The sequence below is a fragment of the Pteropus medius genome, unplaced genomic scaffold (assembly GCF_902729225.1).
Source record: "Pteropus medius unplaced genomic scaffold, Ma_sr-lr_union100, whole genome shotgun sequence".
Lineage (NCBI taxonomy): Eukaryota > Metazoa > Chordata > Mammalia > Chiroptera > Pteropodidae > Pteropus > Pteropus medius.
In genome coordinates this window covers 4,658,660-4,676,123 of record NW_024356333.1, presented here as the reverse complement: position 1 = coordinate 4,676,123, position 17,464 = coordinate 4,658,660, and positions in this window count along the sequence as shown.

Sequence of the window (17,464 nt, the reverse complement as noted above, 5' to 3'; positions counted from 1 at the left end):
GTCTGTTATTAAAATACCACAGATCAATAGTTCCAACTTAGAGGTACCATTCGAGTGGGAGAGCAAACACCTACATAAATTTGGAATCATGTGTTAAGGAAACTGTCCTCTATACAAAAGCTTACTAAACAAATAACATTAAATGGAGAAAACTAAATTTCCTCCTCAGACATAAAAATGTATTTTGTTATTATAAATAAGGAGTAAATGTCTATGCTACATCATTCTTTGCTGTGATGCATTTCCTTTAGTTTTTCCTCTGAATTCCAAATTTACCAACATAAACAAATACATCAACTCCAATACCCTGGATGTAATTTATATTTTGCCAGCTACACGTGTTTTCCTCTCCTCCTCTTTCTTTCCCTGTAGAATTGCTCTTGCTCTTAGAGGCATAATTTAGGTTAGTCTGGAAGAAAAGCCAGAGATAAGCACAAATATATATCCAATACAATTAGAGATTCAAAGGGACTTAGACATCTGCACCAAATAGACAGAAGGTAAACTATTTCTAGAAGGTGATCTAAATTTAAGTCTTAGCAATTTAAGTACTTTAATAATGCTGTGGTGGTAGCAGAAAAGTAAATCCGTGACACAGCAGATAATATGTCCTTATGCCAGGCAGTGTTTTGTTGGGTTGTGCCTGAGGTTGTGATTACTAAAGCCTAGAGACAAGATATGCAGGATAAATGATGCAGTCAGAAATGTTTAAGTGATTTTGGATTTTCCTGAAAACATTCATTCTAGTAGTAAATACTGAGCACCAGCTGATCAAGATGCTATTAGAAATATTTCCTTGTCCATGACATTGGGATTATATCCTGTCATATTTGCTAGCCAAATTTCAGGATGATTAAAACTGTGATGATCTAAGTTAAAGCCTTTGAAATTGTTTATGTACAGGTTAACTCACAATATGAACAAGCAGTTTTTCAATAGAAGAAAATGTACATTTAAGTATAAACTAAAACATATATATCCTATATTTAAGAAAATAAATTCTACTGACTCTGATGTACAGATTTTTTTTCCCCCTATGGTTCGTTTGTTTTCCAGGATCACTTTGAATATATCTATGAACTATTCATTGCAATTGTTTGTATGTCTGACTTTGTTCCTAGGCTAAGATGTTCTTGAGGGCAAACATAGGTTTATTGATCTTGATATCTTACTGTAGCAGACTTGTAGCCTTCGGCGTGTTATACAGAGGTTATAATCTATGTCCAAGATTGACCAATGGGTAGTCGATACCTGGGACAGATCGAAAAAGAACTAAAAAGGCTATGAAAATTAAATGCACATTGAAACTATAGACTACAGAAGGCAGGTTGGAAACTTAGGGCCAGAATTTAACAAGGCCAATTAATTGTCAAAACAAAAATATCATCATTTTCTATCGGATCTGAATAAGATGCAGAATCTTGATATAATATCCAAAATGCCCTAAATGAAATTAAAAGTTACTCAGCATACAAAAACATGAAAATCACAACTGACATAGAACAGGCAATTAATACCTGCCAACACCAAGATGACACAGATGTTGAAATGATCTGATATAGGCATTGAAATGATTATCGTAAAAATGCTTGAATAAAGTATTTTGCATTACCATTTTTAATAAATACATTTAAGTACTTGAAACACTAAAACTATAAACTCTCTTCTGACCCAACAACCAGCAAGATTCACACATTTACATGACTGACTTAGTGCCTGTAGTAATCGTATTTTGCACCATTCGGATTAGGACAGAATTTCTTCGTTTTGAGGCTGTTCTAACCGTTATGGGGGCATTTAAGAAATGTAAGAGAATGCTCTGGTGTTAATAATTATTGGGGGCATTACTTTAATTAAATTAGAGGCTGCGAATGCTTGGATAGTCTGCAACGGAGGCAACTCTCATGTAGCAAAGACTCGCCACTTTCAAATATCTCTAGAGTTATCTCTACATAGGAAAAAAATTTAGTCATGTTTACTTGAGGTAAACATTTGATTCCATATTAAAATGGAGATAAACATTTCATGTAGTTTTTATATAAATCTCTAAGAATAAAAATGTTTGGCAAATTGAGAAGGGATTGTATTCTGTTTTGCTCAGAGCATTACCAAAAGTCGATTATCATTTTGGTATCATGGAACCAACAACATATTAGCTGATGGATTTCAAGTTACCAACCCAACATGCATATAGCACACTGTCATTGTAGCTGTTGTTTTAAGGATGATTACATGTAAGTGAAAGCATCTCACTATTTCATTTTGTCTTTTCAGTGTACTTGTGTTAAGGCGTTGGCATGATATACATGTTATTTAATTATAAATAAGTTTCCTTTTATTTCACTTTTATAAAATAATAAAACCACTGTCTTAAATTAAGTAATTGATAACCATAGATAGTATTTTTTATCATCTGTGAGTTTATTTCAGAATAATAACTTGTGTGTTATAAAACTACTTTTTATAATAAAGGGTATTTTAGGTCTAAATAGGTTGTGAATCATGACATAGGTCTTCTGACGTACATTTGTTTTAGTTTGTTTTCCAGATATCTGACTATATTGGTGGATGGTTTTGAATGTGGGTTGAAGCTTGGTCTTTTATATATAAAAAACTCTTAATTTGCCTATAGAGTACTGGATTCAGGAATTTAAATGCAATAAGACCAGACCTCACTTTTTATAAAAAATAAAAGACAAATGATCTTTTATTTTTTTATAAGAAAATCTGTCACTAAAAGCAGACACGTAAACAAAAAAACAAAACCCCCATTTATTTCTCATTAACTCATCCCAGTGGTATTACACTGAGGTAGTAGGGGCTGTAGATATCACATTAATCATATTCATAGGTTAAATAGCAACTATGTAATAATTTCCATAAAAGTCAAATGTAAAATTGGTAAAATACCACATCCTGTTTAGATAAAAACTCTATATAAAACAAAAACAACCTCGATCCACAAATCATACCTTATATAAAAATAAACTCAGTTCCTCTGCCTACTTTTTAATTGGAAAGTTGCTGAGACTAGATTTTAAATGTTCTTATACAAAAAAGAAATGATAATTATGTGACATAATGAAGGTGTTAGCTAACTCTATGGTGGTAATAGTATTACAGTACGTAAGTGTACCAAATCAATATGTTGTACACCTTAAACTTGCACAATGTTATATGTCAATTAGACTTCAATTTAAAAAAATAAATAAAAGCTCAAATTGATCATGAACTTAAGTGTAAAACATAAAATTGTATAACTTTTAGGAGAAAAATGAAAAATATTTGGAATTTAGAACTGCAGTGAGTTCTTAGACTTGCCATGAAAAGTACAATCCTTTAAAGGAAAATTGGGAGGTTGGAATTCATCATGAATAAAAACTTTTGCTCTGTGAACACCTTTGTTAAAAGGGTGAAAAGAAAAGCTACTAACTGAGATAAAAATATTTGAAGTCTCATATTCAACAAAGGACTATTATCTAGATTATTTAAAAAGACACTCTCAAAATTAAATAGTCAAAAAATCAAACAATCCCATAGGCGAAAGATATGCAGAGACATTTCACCATGGAGGATTTATAGATGGCAAATAAGTAAGCACGTGAAAGATATTTGACATCATTAGCCATTAGGAAATGTGAATTACACTCATGATATACCACTCCCCATCCATTGGAATGGCTGGGATAAAAATACAGTGCTGACGCCAGATGCCAGCAGAGATGCTGAGTACCTAGATCACTCATAACATGCTGGGGAAATTCCACTTATTCTAGAAAATAGCCACATTTCCAATCAGGCTGGGAAAAAGTTTGTCAGAGTCTTAAAAAGCTAAATATATACCTACCCAAGGCTGAAACGAAAATAAGATGAAAGGAGACCCACCTCAGGCACACAATTGAAGGGAAAGTACTAAAAAACTCAGTAACCTAATGTTTTAATGCAGTGTTTTGCAGAATCAAAATTAATGTGAAAAAAAAAACCAAACTCTGTGATAAACAGATTTCAAAATTTTAAATAAAGAAGGATTATATAATTTAGCACTTGTACTTCTGGGCATTTATCCGAGAGAAATGAAACATATGTTCACACAAAACCTGCACATGAATGTTCATAGCAGCCCCCAAACTGGAAATACATGCCCTTCTAAGGGTGAATGGTCAGACATATGGTGGTATATCCATTCAATGAAACACTACTCGGCAAAAAAAAACCCACTTGAATGGATTTCAAGGGCATTATGTTGAATGAAAAACAATCACAAAAATTATAGCATACAGGCCAACTTCTCAAGGCTGAATTCTCAAAGTTACATAAGAAATTGAGAAAATTCAGTAACATAGGAGGTGCCATGTTTTTAATTTCCCATAAAATTTCTGGAAGATATTAATCCAAAGTGTCCAAAGTGCCAATAATATTAGAGTGTTAACAGAACTATGATGGAATTTATTCCTCCCTAAAGCATCTTTACTACTGAAATTTGAGTGTGTTAGGATATTCAAATACAATATTGTTGAAACAAAATTAAAGTAATAAGCTGCCATCAAAAGAAAGGTTATATACTACTGAATCCATTTATATAACATTCTTAAAATAACAAAATTATAGTGATGGAGAGCAGTGTGGTGGTTTCTAGGGACGAGGAGAGGAGAGTTCCTTTTTGGTGATGAAAGAGTTTCTCTCTCTCTCTCTCTCTCTCTCTCTCTCTCTCTCTCTCTCTATATATATATATATATATATATATATATATATATGCTCTGTATTCCTTTGAATGGTATGTTTATTTTCTTTTAGGTGCTATGTCTTTTGAGAGTTGCAGTGTGGGCTCTTCTACATCTGGATGAATACACTAAATTAATGAGATTTTGGTTCAGAGTAAAGCTCTGCTCACAGCATGTCCTAGGTCCTTTGCCTCCTTGGAAGGGGCTCTGGGTCATGCCTAGGAGAGAATGAATGGTTAGAGTTAGAGTGACCAACATAGAAATGAGAGGCAACCCCAAATCCAGAGAAGTAAATATGACCAATTGTATATAAAATTATACTTAATTGCTTGCAAAATATGAGGCTGTCTGAATTGTAAGGTGAGAATTGGCATCATGAAGACATAACCAAAAGGTATGAGGAAAAAAATTAAACACTTTAGTTTCTTTGTTAATATTATGGAGGCTACAAAGAAGATGTTTTCCTCCTATACTTTGGCAGCATGTTAAAGTTACTTTCACTTACTGCTATAGTCATTCATAATTTAGTTCATATTTTACAATTGCAAGAAAGACATCTTCAGGCAAAGTTGCTTTGTCCTCAATATGAATTTCAGAAAGCAGTGTTAGTGGCATTAGAATTATAGCCACTGTAAAATTTCTCAACAACAAAATACATAAACCAAAAAAAAAAAAAAAAAAGACAATTAGAATTTTTTGTATAGTTACAGCAAAGATAAATGTATTTTATATATAATGTATAATTTTTCCCTGGGATTGTGAAAGTTTTACAAATGGAATCCCGTTACTCTAGCTTTCAGATGGTGGGTATTAGAAAGGAAAATGATTAGGAAATTTCTGTACCATTCAAAATGATCAAGCTATGGTCTCCTTTTGGGGGTTAAGATGAGAGAATTCTATAGGCAGAATCAGAACTGGAAGTATTGAAATCTGTCACATTAACTTTTTGGCTCTCTTTAAAAACCTCTAGCCCTTAAACGTTTGTTACACCTTTATTTAGTTGAGTGCAGAACCAATACATTTTTTATATTAAAAGTTTTATGCCTGTTCAAATAAGGAGCTCATTACTATAAATTTTCTACACAGTTCTTTGAGAGGGATTTTAATTATATATATGTATTTCTATATAGAATTCACTTTATCTTTCCCATTAAAGCTTCTCTATGCCATGCTTGCTTTTTTTTTTCTCAGAATATCAGCTGCCTGTGAGTGACATTTTCAAGTCACAGTCATCTGGCTGGTGTATCCTGTAGTTCATACCTCCCAGTGTTATTCAATTTGCACTTTCCAATTGTGTAAGGTGTCATATATAGAAAGCTTAGTTAACTGGCATCCTGTTTCCAGTATACTTCACTAATGTAGAATTGCATACTGGGAAGCTACCACTAATTTAATCCTTAATTTGATTCTATTTTCTTCCCTTAATTTTTTTTTTTTTCTGTATGTACTCCATGAAATTAATTGTCCTTTTGGTAGGAAGTAGACAGAATAATGGCATGAAGCTGGCCATTTTTTTCAAAGATAGTCACTAACTTTTAATGTCATAGAGAAAAACTGTGGTCTGACCCCAAGGAATAAACACCTAAGATAGTACCATAAAGCTGCATAGATTGTGATGTAGTTGGCAACTTTACTATACCAAATTGTTGTTATTTCTAAAGATTCTGGAAGTTCACAGCTGCATTGTGAAAAATTGTCAGCATGCATAATTTTCAAGAAACACCAGACAGTCTTGCCTTGCCAGTTACTAAGGACACTATAGTTATCCCAGAGGATTTAAGACCATAGCTTCTGAGGCATTCCACCTTGAGCTCAGAAATAAACAAAGTAATGACAGTTGTCACAAGTGGTGGTTGTATTTTGAGGTATGCAAGAGAATCTGGAGGAGAATCCGATCAATGGTTTCCTTTTACACAGGTAACTAGTTCAGTCTAGACATGAAAACACAGAATAAGTATTTTATTTACTGTCAAAATAACTATTAAAAGATCTATTTAATTTGCACACATGTGACAGAGGAATATTTAAAGGAAATAATAACAGATGACTCTATTGCAAATAAGCAGTTCGTACAATAAACAAAATCTAAACTATGTGATGTTCTAAAGATGAATAACCTGGTTGCTTCGACAAATAGAGTTTGAAAGATATAGCCCTAGCCTAATTCTATGCAGAACTATAAGCAAGCATGTTTATTGTAGCTTCCTTTGCAATAGTGAAAATAATGAAAATTGAAAACAATTTAAAGTGTTGTACAATTTAATTAAACTTTAGCGTCCTAGTCAATGGAAAATTTAAAAATAATTAAACAATAGTTATTCATGACAAGATGGTTCAATCTCTAAAAAGCAGTGTTTGAACTCAAAGAGGATATTGCATGATAGACTTGGGCAACTTCCTGCCCTCGGCTCTCCATCACGCTCACTAAATTCTTGCCACCACTTTTGGGTTCTTGAATTCACCACCCAAGCCCTGCCTCAATTCTGCATTTCCTCTGCCTTTCTCTGGAAGACTTTTCCTAATGACTCAAATGTCTTTCTTCAGTACTTTATTCAGATCTCTGCTCCTCACTCTTTATTCTTTACATTAAAAACAAAACAAAACGAAAAACAGTAAATATCACTTCCTGGTAGCATATTCTACATTTATGTATTTTATTCCTCAACTAGAATGTAAAGTCCAAAAGAGTTACAAACTCTGTGTTGTTTTTCACCGTAAATTCAATTCCTGAGTTATTGTTTGGCACGTAGAAGGTACCAAACGATATAGGCTGGTTAACTAAATAACGAATACTTATATTATATACCATTGGTAAAAATTTAAAAGATCATTGTACATGTAAAAACATATGTACTAATAGAAAAAATTGTGAAGTGAGACTGAAAATCAAATTTGTCATGGCAGAGAATGAGACAGTGACATAAGCAAGGGGTCAACTCCTCAGAAACATTTTATTAATTTAAAAAATCGGAAGCAGGTTCTCCAAGAGTCAGGATTAGGTAGAATGGGGTGGTTGGTACTCTGGTGTTCATTTTATTAGTCTGTATATTTATTTAGGGTGTTTGGAATATTTAGAAATAAAAACGGTTAAACACATAAAGTAATTGAAAAGAATCAGAGATTGCTCTCATCAAGTACTTCCTCCGCCACTTCTTGCTTTATATTAACCTTTTTTACTGCCTTTATGATGAAAGAATGCATTTAGCTTTATGTGAAAGTGAGCTATAATGAAGCTATGGAAACAAAAGAGAGGAAAGTGCTTACATAAAATTAAATTGTTGACCTTGAAGCACCAGTGAAGTAAATTTTCTGGCAGCGGCCATTTTCTGTTTTAAAGTACAAGTCGCTCCTTATATAGAGAAGTGAAATAAAGAAAAATATTGAAAAGTTTCACACCTTTATGCCAAAATTGGAAAGGATATTTTGTAAATTCTGGTAATGATTAATGGAATATGGAATATAGGCCATTGTATTAAATTTTAACCAAGACAGCAAGAAAATAGTACATTGTGGTTATATGTTTATGCATTACTCAAATGTCATTTTGAAATCTGTATGAAAATTGCTTTAGTAATAGCGTAGAAAAACATTTCTTCTGGTTAAATTTTTATGTTTCCTGTTCTTTGTTTTAAGAAGTAAGTACCATAAGCTAACAAGAAGGAAAAAAAAAAGTGTAGACAATATCTCTTAGAAATTAGAGACTGAGGCAAAATGAACATTCTGCTCTCATCTTTTGAAGGTACAGTCCCAGGGTTACATAAGTGAGGGAACAAGAGAAAACAATTACAGATGCTCCTCGACTTATGGTGGGGTTACTTCCCCACCACCAAACATCAAACATTGAATAGATCTTAGGTCAAATAGGCATTTAATACACCTAACCTACCAAACACCATAGTTTAGCGTAGCCTACCTTGAACATGCTTGGAATACTTACATTAGCTTATACCTGGGCAAAATCATCGAACACAATGAATACACTGTACAGAATCGGTTTTTTTCCCTTTTGATCACTTGGTTGACGGGAAATCGTGGCTCACTGCCACTGGCCAGCATCACGAGTGAGCTTCGTACAGTGTATCCTGGCCTGGGAAAAGGTCAAAATTTGGAGCTGGGTTTCTACTGAGAGTAGATTGTAGTAAAAAATTGGTAATTTGAGTCATCCTAAATTGGGGACCGTCTGTATAAGTAAAGACGTGTTACTAAGACACACAGTCTTATAAGAAGCAGCTAACCACTCAGTCATGTAGACCATTTCCAGAGAGGAGGGAAGGCTTTACGACAGACCCTTCCTAAATCCTAATGGCATCCATCAAAACTTGCACAAAGGGCATTAACTCCTTTGTGCTCCTTGGTTTTGTCACCCGGTCCAGCTGAGCAGCTGCTGGGGAAGCCGGTGGATCTGTAGGATGCCACCTAGAAGCTGGTTCTCCCGGTGCTGCTGCTGCTGCAGCATGTTTGTTAGAATCCTGTGGACATATCGTTTCCACGGCTCGGAGAGGCTGGGACAGCCTGGGGTATCAGATGAGGAGGAGGCATGAGGAGATGGAGGGTAGTAGCAGTCAGAAATATTCTTTGAGCTAGTGGGTGAGCCCAGGGTTGGGAGTGGGGGGATAGGTGCCAAGAGAATCTAGAGGAACGTGAAAACTGTGATGTAAAGTGTAGGAATTTAAGGAGACTTTGGAGAAAGAAGCATTTTTAATGGCTGGAATTGACCTTTGCTTAAGACTGAATATGCAGTAATGCTCTGAACAAACAGAAAGTTGTTTTGGATAAATTCAGTTATTGTAAAATGAGAAGGAAAATGGGCAGTGATGTTAAAAAAATTTCTAAGGCAAATTCTTTAGTGCAGACGATTTGGGTCAGGCTGGGATTCTGCTAAAACCAGCCTCGTGCCTGGCAGCCAGTCTCCAGCTGGATTGCTGTAGGGCCGTTTGGAAGACTCATGCGAATAACACCTCATCTCTGTGATGCAAGTTTGGGAAGCTTTTTTTCCCATCTAACAAATTCTTTTCACAGAAAGAATCTAGAAATGCTTGCGTGAGCATGCCCGAGGCCTTCTTCAAGTTCTTCTGGCACCATTTCTGGCTTTTTTTTGTATGTGAACATCCAGGACTACCTGTAAAGAGACTTCACTAAAATAAACTGAAAATAAACTGAGCCAAAGCTTAACCTGGGTATTGGCATTGCATTTTTGGCAGTCTGCCTGAGGAGATATAGTTGTGGGTAAATTTTTCTCCGAAGAGTCAATCATAATATTCTTTAATAGGCTTAGTGTCACTTATTTCAGAAATAATTAGAAGATGACATAGAGTATTTTAAACTTTGAAAGCAGAGTGACTCAGTGCAAAGTCTTTGGCGATCTAGTTCCATGTCAGTGTGTGACTTTGTGCAAATTTCCTTCTCTGTTAATTGTTGGGAGGAATAATTATATTTAACTCATGGATTTATTGTGAAAGTTAAATAAATTATATATATAATGGCATATATAAGTGCTTGATATGAGTGATTCTCTATATACCACGGTTCTTCCCAGAAACTCTTAGTGCCCTGGAGTAATCGCAACTAGCTTTAATCTTTTACATTATTTTGTGCAGAAGCATAAAATGACAAGGTAAGAAAGGATTTTAAGGTACATTGGTTCATCTATTATTTTACTAGAAAATTCTTTGTTTCCTGTATTACAACATTTTTTCATGAATGATCATCTCATCTCGGAATATTTCTCACGGCAATGAACTCACTACCTTGTATGACTGCTTGTTTCAGTATTGAGCAAACTTCCTTCTATTCTACTAAGTGGAATTAAGGCTACGTCTCTAATGTGAATTATATCATAATCTCCTGGGAATAGCAGTTAGCCACATTATATTTTATCTGATTTGTTCATGACCACTTCCCACTGACAAATGAAAAGTAAAAATTTTCTTGATGGTAATAAAAAAAGAATAAAAGTAGTAATAATTCATATTTCAGTTTCTTGTAAAAAATTTTAATGCCTGAAGTTTAGAATAGGGCTCTACAATTGCATTACGGGTTCTAATTTGCAAATGTCCTATACAATTTGGACATTTTTCTCAGATGAACACCCACATCACCATCATCACTCTCAACAATAATAAAAACTGCCATACTGAACCATAGTCACATTTTATGGGCTTGTCTTATCACTCGAAAAGTCCAGAATATATTGCCTTGATTGTTCCCATACAGTATCTACAATAGGAAGATAAAATGAACATCACTTTCTTCCAGGTGTCAAATGGAATTAGGCAAAATAACTTGAATGACTGCCTCTCTTCACTTGATCATATTTTTCAGCTTGCATCACCCATTCTCTATGGAAATAGGTGATATATTTTTCTTCTAATAGAGAGAAAGCACTGACAGCCCATTGTACTGAAGGTTATGTTATTAATGACTGCTGTGAAGCTTGGAGAGAAGAGAACAGGAAGCTCATACGCATGAATGCAATAAGTATACTGCCCTTTCAGTCATCAGCTGCAAAATTCTCTCTCCAGAGGCCTGAAGCATGTCGTTGACTTTGATAGGAATTAACATGCAACAATAGCATAATTGTAGCAAATGCTTCAACTTTTTTGTGTGTTTTATCTCATAGCCTTTCTTCTGATTATGTATCTTAAGAAATATAGCACTTACAGAGGAAAAATTTCTGAATGCTGAGAGCAGTTATTAAATCTTCCTGAGTATTCAGATGAATACAAAGAGAAATAAAAATATGAATACTAATTTTTATCCTGGGTATAGTTGATTATAAGCTGCCCAGACTATTCAACTTCTAGCTCCACACTTTAAAACCACATATATTTTATTTCTTATTGTTATATAGATTATGTAGAGATGGAAGGATGACTATTGTGTCGATAATTATTTTCATTTTGTATGAATTATTTTTTAAAAGATCACTAAATGTCATTAAATGGAGCTTCTGAGGTAGAAGTTGAGAAAAGCTTATGGGTAAATGATAGCATTGCCCTCTTCCCAACAACTTCCTCTACTAGTTCTATGAGAACAATGAGTCACCCAACGCTGAGCCACTGCGTCCGAAATAGGGATTATAGTCCATGCCCTGCTTATAATACTGAGCTTTGGAGGTCAGATAACTTTAATGTCGATAATAAACCCTGGCGCCATGAAGAACTGTTTTGTTATTAAATGGAATTTGTCTAACTGAATGCTTAACTTGAAGCAGCTAGACTGTTTAAAGCGTTATTAAAAGTTAAATATTTTTAAATGAGATTTCCCCCCTCTAGATTGATGTTACATTGCTATAACTAGACTAAATAAGCACATTTATGAATATTTAAATATCTGATTATGTACATTAAAATAGGATCCATCCACATTTTTGGGACTGACTCTTCCGTGATATCCAATAACTTCTTTTACCAAGCATAATTTCTATGTCATGTAGTAAAACCACTTATTTGCATATTTCATTCATTTATAATCACTAGAAAGTCTATTAACTGATTAATGTATTACAAGTTATTCAAGACGTAAATGGCTTCCTTAATTTTCATATCAATCTTATGAAGTGAGATATATTTTCTATAGATGAGGATATTATGGTTTGTATTTTTATTTCAGGCAAGAGAAGAAATAGTATATGCTATGAGTACTTACATAAGATTTATATGGAGAAAGTTTAATTTCCACTTTAAATAAAGAACATGGTATTTATATAGTACTTGATTTTATCAGGCGGTATGCACAATGTTTGAAAAATAAAGTAACATAGTTTTTTAAAAGAAATCAGGATACCTAAACATAATTCAATGATGCTAAAACATGAAAATAATTTTCTGCATAAATATGTGATTAATATGTGCTGAGAGTATCTTTTAGATAGTAAACTCAGACAAAACAGTACTGACTAAAGACCTATAAAAAATAAAAAAAGGTACATCTGAATTTTCTAATGCAAAAACAGCCTGTTCTGAGCATTTCTAAAAGTAGAAAGTTCAGAATGAAAAACAAATCCAGCAATATAAGTAAATATCTGAAGAATATGATGCATAAAATAGGTGACTTCCTTCAATTCTCGCAAAAATCATCTCTCTCCACCTCCCCCACCCTCGTATTTCTGGAAATCAAATATGGGCGTGCCTATTAGTTTATAAGAAGGTAATTAACAAGATAAAAAACACAAGGATTAAAAAAAAGGACTAACCAGAAAATTACTAGAGAACTCTGGTTGGAAGCTAAATGGCTTTCTTCTATAATATTATTTGCACTGAATTCTTTTCAGCCTTTTTGAGGCCAGAGACAAGAGAAATCATCAAATATGGTCGACAGCTTTTACATAAAAATGTTTTTTGTGTGTAATGTGGATAATGCTGCTTGTCAGAACTTGAATTTATTCATGTCCTAACTTTGGGAGAGATTTGAATTATTAACCTTGAAAGACCATTAACATAACTTGATCCAAATAGATTATGAAAATAATAGTAATAACATATAATAAGGATCCCCAGGTTCCAGTGTTGATTTTCCTTTTTGCTATTAATTTTTTTTTTTTTTGCTAGCAAACACAGCCATGCACTGCTTAACAACAGGGACACCTAATAAATGTGTTGTTAGGCAATTTTGTTGTTATGTGGCCATCACAGAGTACACTTACATGACCCTGGATGGTAGAGCCTACTACACACTTCGGCTATGTGGTGTGGACTATCGCTCCTAGGCTACAAGCTTGTACAGCACAATGCTGTACAAAACAACATGTGATTAAATCAAACGCAAGAGAAAATAATACAATCGAGAGACAAGGTAAATTGCCGATGTAAGAGTCTGCTGCCTGCCTATTATGGCATACTGTTTGTAGCAACCAATTTTTATATGCAATTTTTATATGTATAAGAAAGAGCACACTCTAAAATAATGATAAAAAATATGCTATAGTAAATACATAAACCAGTAACAGTTGTTTATTATCATTAGCAAGTATTATGTACTATACATAGACGTATGTGCTCTACCTCTCTGTGACAGGCAGTGAACTAGGTCTGTTTACACCAGTATCACCACCATCGTGAGTAATATGTTGTGCTATGATGTTATGGTGGTTATGACATCACTGGGTGATAGGAATTTTCAACTCCATTATAACTTTAAGACCATTGTTGTACATGTGGTCCATTGTTTTTTGACATAGCTGATGAATACTATGTTTTGTACATAATCGATTGATGTTCTATTCTTAAATATTCATTTTGCCCTGATTTGAAAATTTAGTGTTTTTTTGGGTCTGCCCCTGAAATATCTGCTACATCTCACTCTTCTCTTTTGTTACTAGAGACTGAAAAGAATTTGCAATTTGAGGGGAATATGCTGCCAACTCGGATCCCAGCTATTCTGCCCTGGGCAGGTTTAGATTTACTCAACTGAGTACCTCACCTCTTTAGGCCTGGTAGTTTGCAGTAAACTTAGCCTGGTGATTTACCACAACTCACATGTGGCATAACCTGATGGTAAAGAACTTGTTTGCCCTCAGCTAGAAGTGCATTAATAGATAGGAGATCTTATCATTCTTAAACCTAAAATGCTTTGCAATCCATAATCCTATGTTTGATCACTTACTCTGACCATTTCTTCACTTCTTTTTGCTTCATATTCCTGAATCATATGAATAACCTTGGCCTATTGCTTTACAAATGTGTTTAAGTTACATTATAAGCTCTGGTTATTTTTCCTAAACTAGATTATAAATTCCTTGAAATCAGTGAGCATTTCCTTTTTCTTGAATATCACCAAATAGATTCTGATAGAGTTTGCTGCCTATGAAATACTAAATCAATACTTTTTATTTTTCTTAAATGAATTGTCATTATGAGAGATTCCCAAATTAATCATGTTTGAATTTAAAATTTAATTATTAGTGATACGATTTCCTTTCTAATTAAAAAATGTGTCCATTGATTATACGGTTAATTAACTATTACTGCTAAATGTTATACGTAACATGCAAAATATTTAATTTCTGAATATCGATGATCTCTCTGGGTATATTGTGATGTTATAGCTTGTCCAACATTCCTGAAGGAGTTCAGAACATTCAAGAGCGTGGTTGGGATTGACTGTCTCTGTGTGTCCCACACTTGCTTTCAAATATATTGAATTGGGGCTTGCAGTTTGAACCCTCTTTGATCATTCCTTACTTATGATATGGTGCTAAGACTTATCTCAGGCCAACTCAGTGAGTACCGTGCTGAATACTGCAGCAAGTTATTTCTTTCCCTTCTCCTGAAATATTGATGATCACAAAACTGACTGTTGTGTTTAGCCTTCAATTGCTGTCATTGCCTCCTCCAACTGAAACTTAACGGGCCAAAAGGCTTATCGACCAGTAGGAAAAGGATGTGCAACAACCTAATGTCAAAGTTTAGGTTTCTAAGAAATACTATTACAAAAGCCAATTATTAATATCTTTTTGGAAAATTCACTGGGGAAAAAATATGGGTGTGCAACCATAAAAGAAAGCTTGCTCAAACGAATCAGAAACGATTTAAATGTGAACAAGAAGAGTTTAAACTGAAGCTGGTAACTTTATTCAAATGTAGTAAATTTTAAAAGAGAAAGAAGAACCCAAAGCAGAAGTTACAGTCTAGCATAGCCTTGTCTCCAACGCCGAAACGCTGCTCCATCAGGACCAATCAGGACCAAGCTAGCAGAGATGAATGGAATAGCGTATCAAAGAGAGCGAATATTGGGAAAAGTGCCTGCAGATGACAGACTCCGTTTAATCAACTGTTATCCACCTCCATTTCAAGATACACTCTGGACCTTTAACAAATATTTTTTGAGTGAATAAAAAAATAAAATAAAGTACTCTCCTGGGTTGCCCAGTATCTGAAAACATTTACTCTTTATTCACGTTTATTTTAATTTGCATTTAAGGAAAAAACATCCAGGTTGGAGTGTTATTAAAAAAGATAAGAACCATTTCTTATATTATTAAAACCATATAAAATGCGGAACAGACACAAGTGTGCTCTTTGTGTCTTGGTTCCTATTTTTAGATCTACTTTGTATAATGGGACTATGGTGAAGGTGAGTTTTCAAGATAGCTATCCTCTTAATTTTTGAGACAGTTCTGTTTGATAATTATCTCTGATTCACATGTTTACTTATATACTGAAAAAAATACAAAACAACTCAAAATAAAGGAAATGCCTTTCCAGGAGCTTTCCTTTACTCCGAAAAAGCTGTATAAGCCTTTTGACAATTTCAGTATCAAGAATTTATCAGTCAGGAAATAATTTCAGTGGACAATATAGAGGCTGCCAAAGAATCTGAAGTAGAGTTTGGAGTATTGAGTTTTATGAGCAAGATGCGTAAGTGCCATTATGGAGGCTAATTCTGCACTATAGATGACATGAAAATATATTTCCATTAATCTCCTAAAGCGAATTTTACTAGAAGACCTTGGGTGGGAGGAAGAAACGGAAAAGCTTGCATCCGTTTCCTTGGATTAATACTGCCTAGAGAGAGCAGAGACTTGCTTACTTCCATGTGATGGCTGCTTTTAACACCTTTGGGGGAAAAAAAAAATCTAAAGAGATATTTACTAATATCAATCTATTAGTCTGTTAAATTATCAAATCTTAACATTGAAATAAATTGTTTTTTTTTTTAATACAAATTTATTCCTTCCAGCCAATGCAGAAATCCCTTTTATTATATCTTTAAGAAATGGGCAGTTGGCAGCTCTTCAGTAACTTCTGGCTCAAGGTACTCAGAACACAGTGGGAAAGACACACACACTTCATTCTGAGAGTCATTTTGGAATTTAAATCTTGGCTCTGTTGCTTACACCTTTCTGAATCCCTCTTCTTATCAGTAAACATTTTTAAGATTTTTATAGAGAAGTGAGGATTAATGGAATCCTGCATATAAAGGGACTAGGTTAATCAATAAACTCATGTTCTTTTTAAAAATGACAATTAAGAAGATCTTTTGTTTAAAAAAAAAAAACTAAATGAAAAACAGCATTTCTATAAATTCCACTCATTTGTTCAAATCCTGTCGTATGACAAGGAATTATTCTACTCCATTTACTTCATGACACCTTTTAAATATTAAAAGACAGCCATCAAACTTTGTTTTATTGTTTCTATACTAAATAAACCAACAACCTTTCCAAAAATAAAATAAAATAAAAACCCTGGTTTTCAAGTATTCCTCAAGACATAGTATCCTCCTTCACATGCATTTAAAATTTTTAGAACCCCTTTAAACGATAGAATTCCCACCCTAACTCAGGAGAGTGGAAGAATCATTTTGACATAGAGTGCTCCAGAGGTATCATTGTAGGGAAATAGCAAATAGGGTGGAGTATACAGAGAAAAGATTGATCGTGCGAAGTGGGATTGAAAGATAGCTGAAAAATTATTCGAGGACTAGATTGAAAACAGGTCTTGAAAGCCATGCTAACTTGCTTAAATAGTTTAACTATATTTTAAAGAAAGAGGAAATACTGATGATTTTTAAAGGGAAGAAATGATGTATCTGGATCTGTGTTTTTGGTTTTTGCATAGGTCATTCCGATGGGATAGACTCGTAATACAGGCTGTAGGATGTAGAGCAACAAAGAGCCCAGAAGATTTTGCAGTAGTCTTGCTGACTAGTTGGGCCTGAACGAGAGCAATGACAGTGAACACTGAAGAGGTGGAGTCAAGAGGATTCTGAGAGGAAAAAGAGGAAGCAGGGTGAGTTGACCA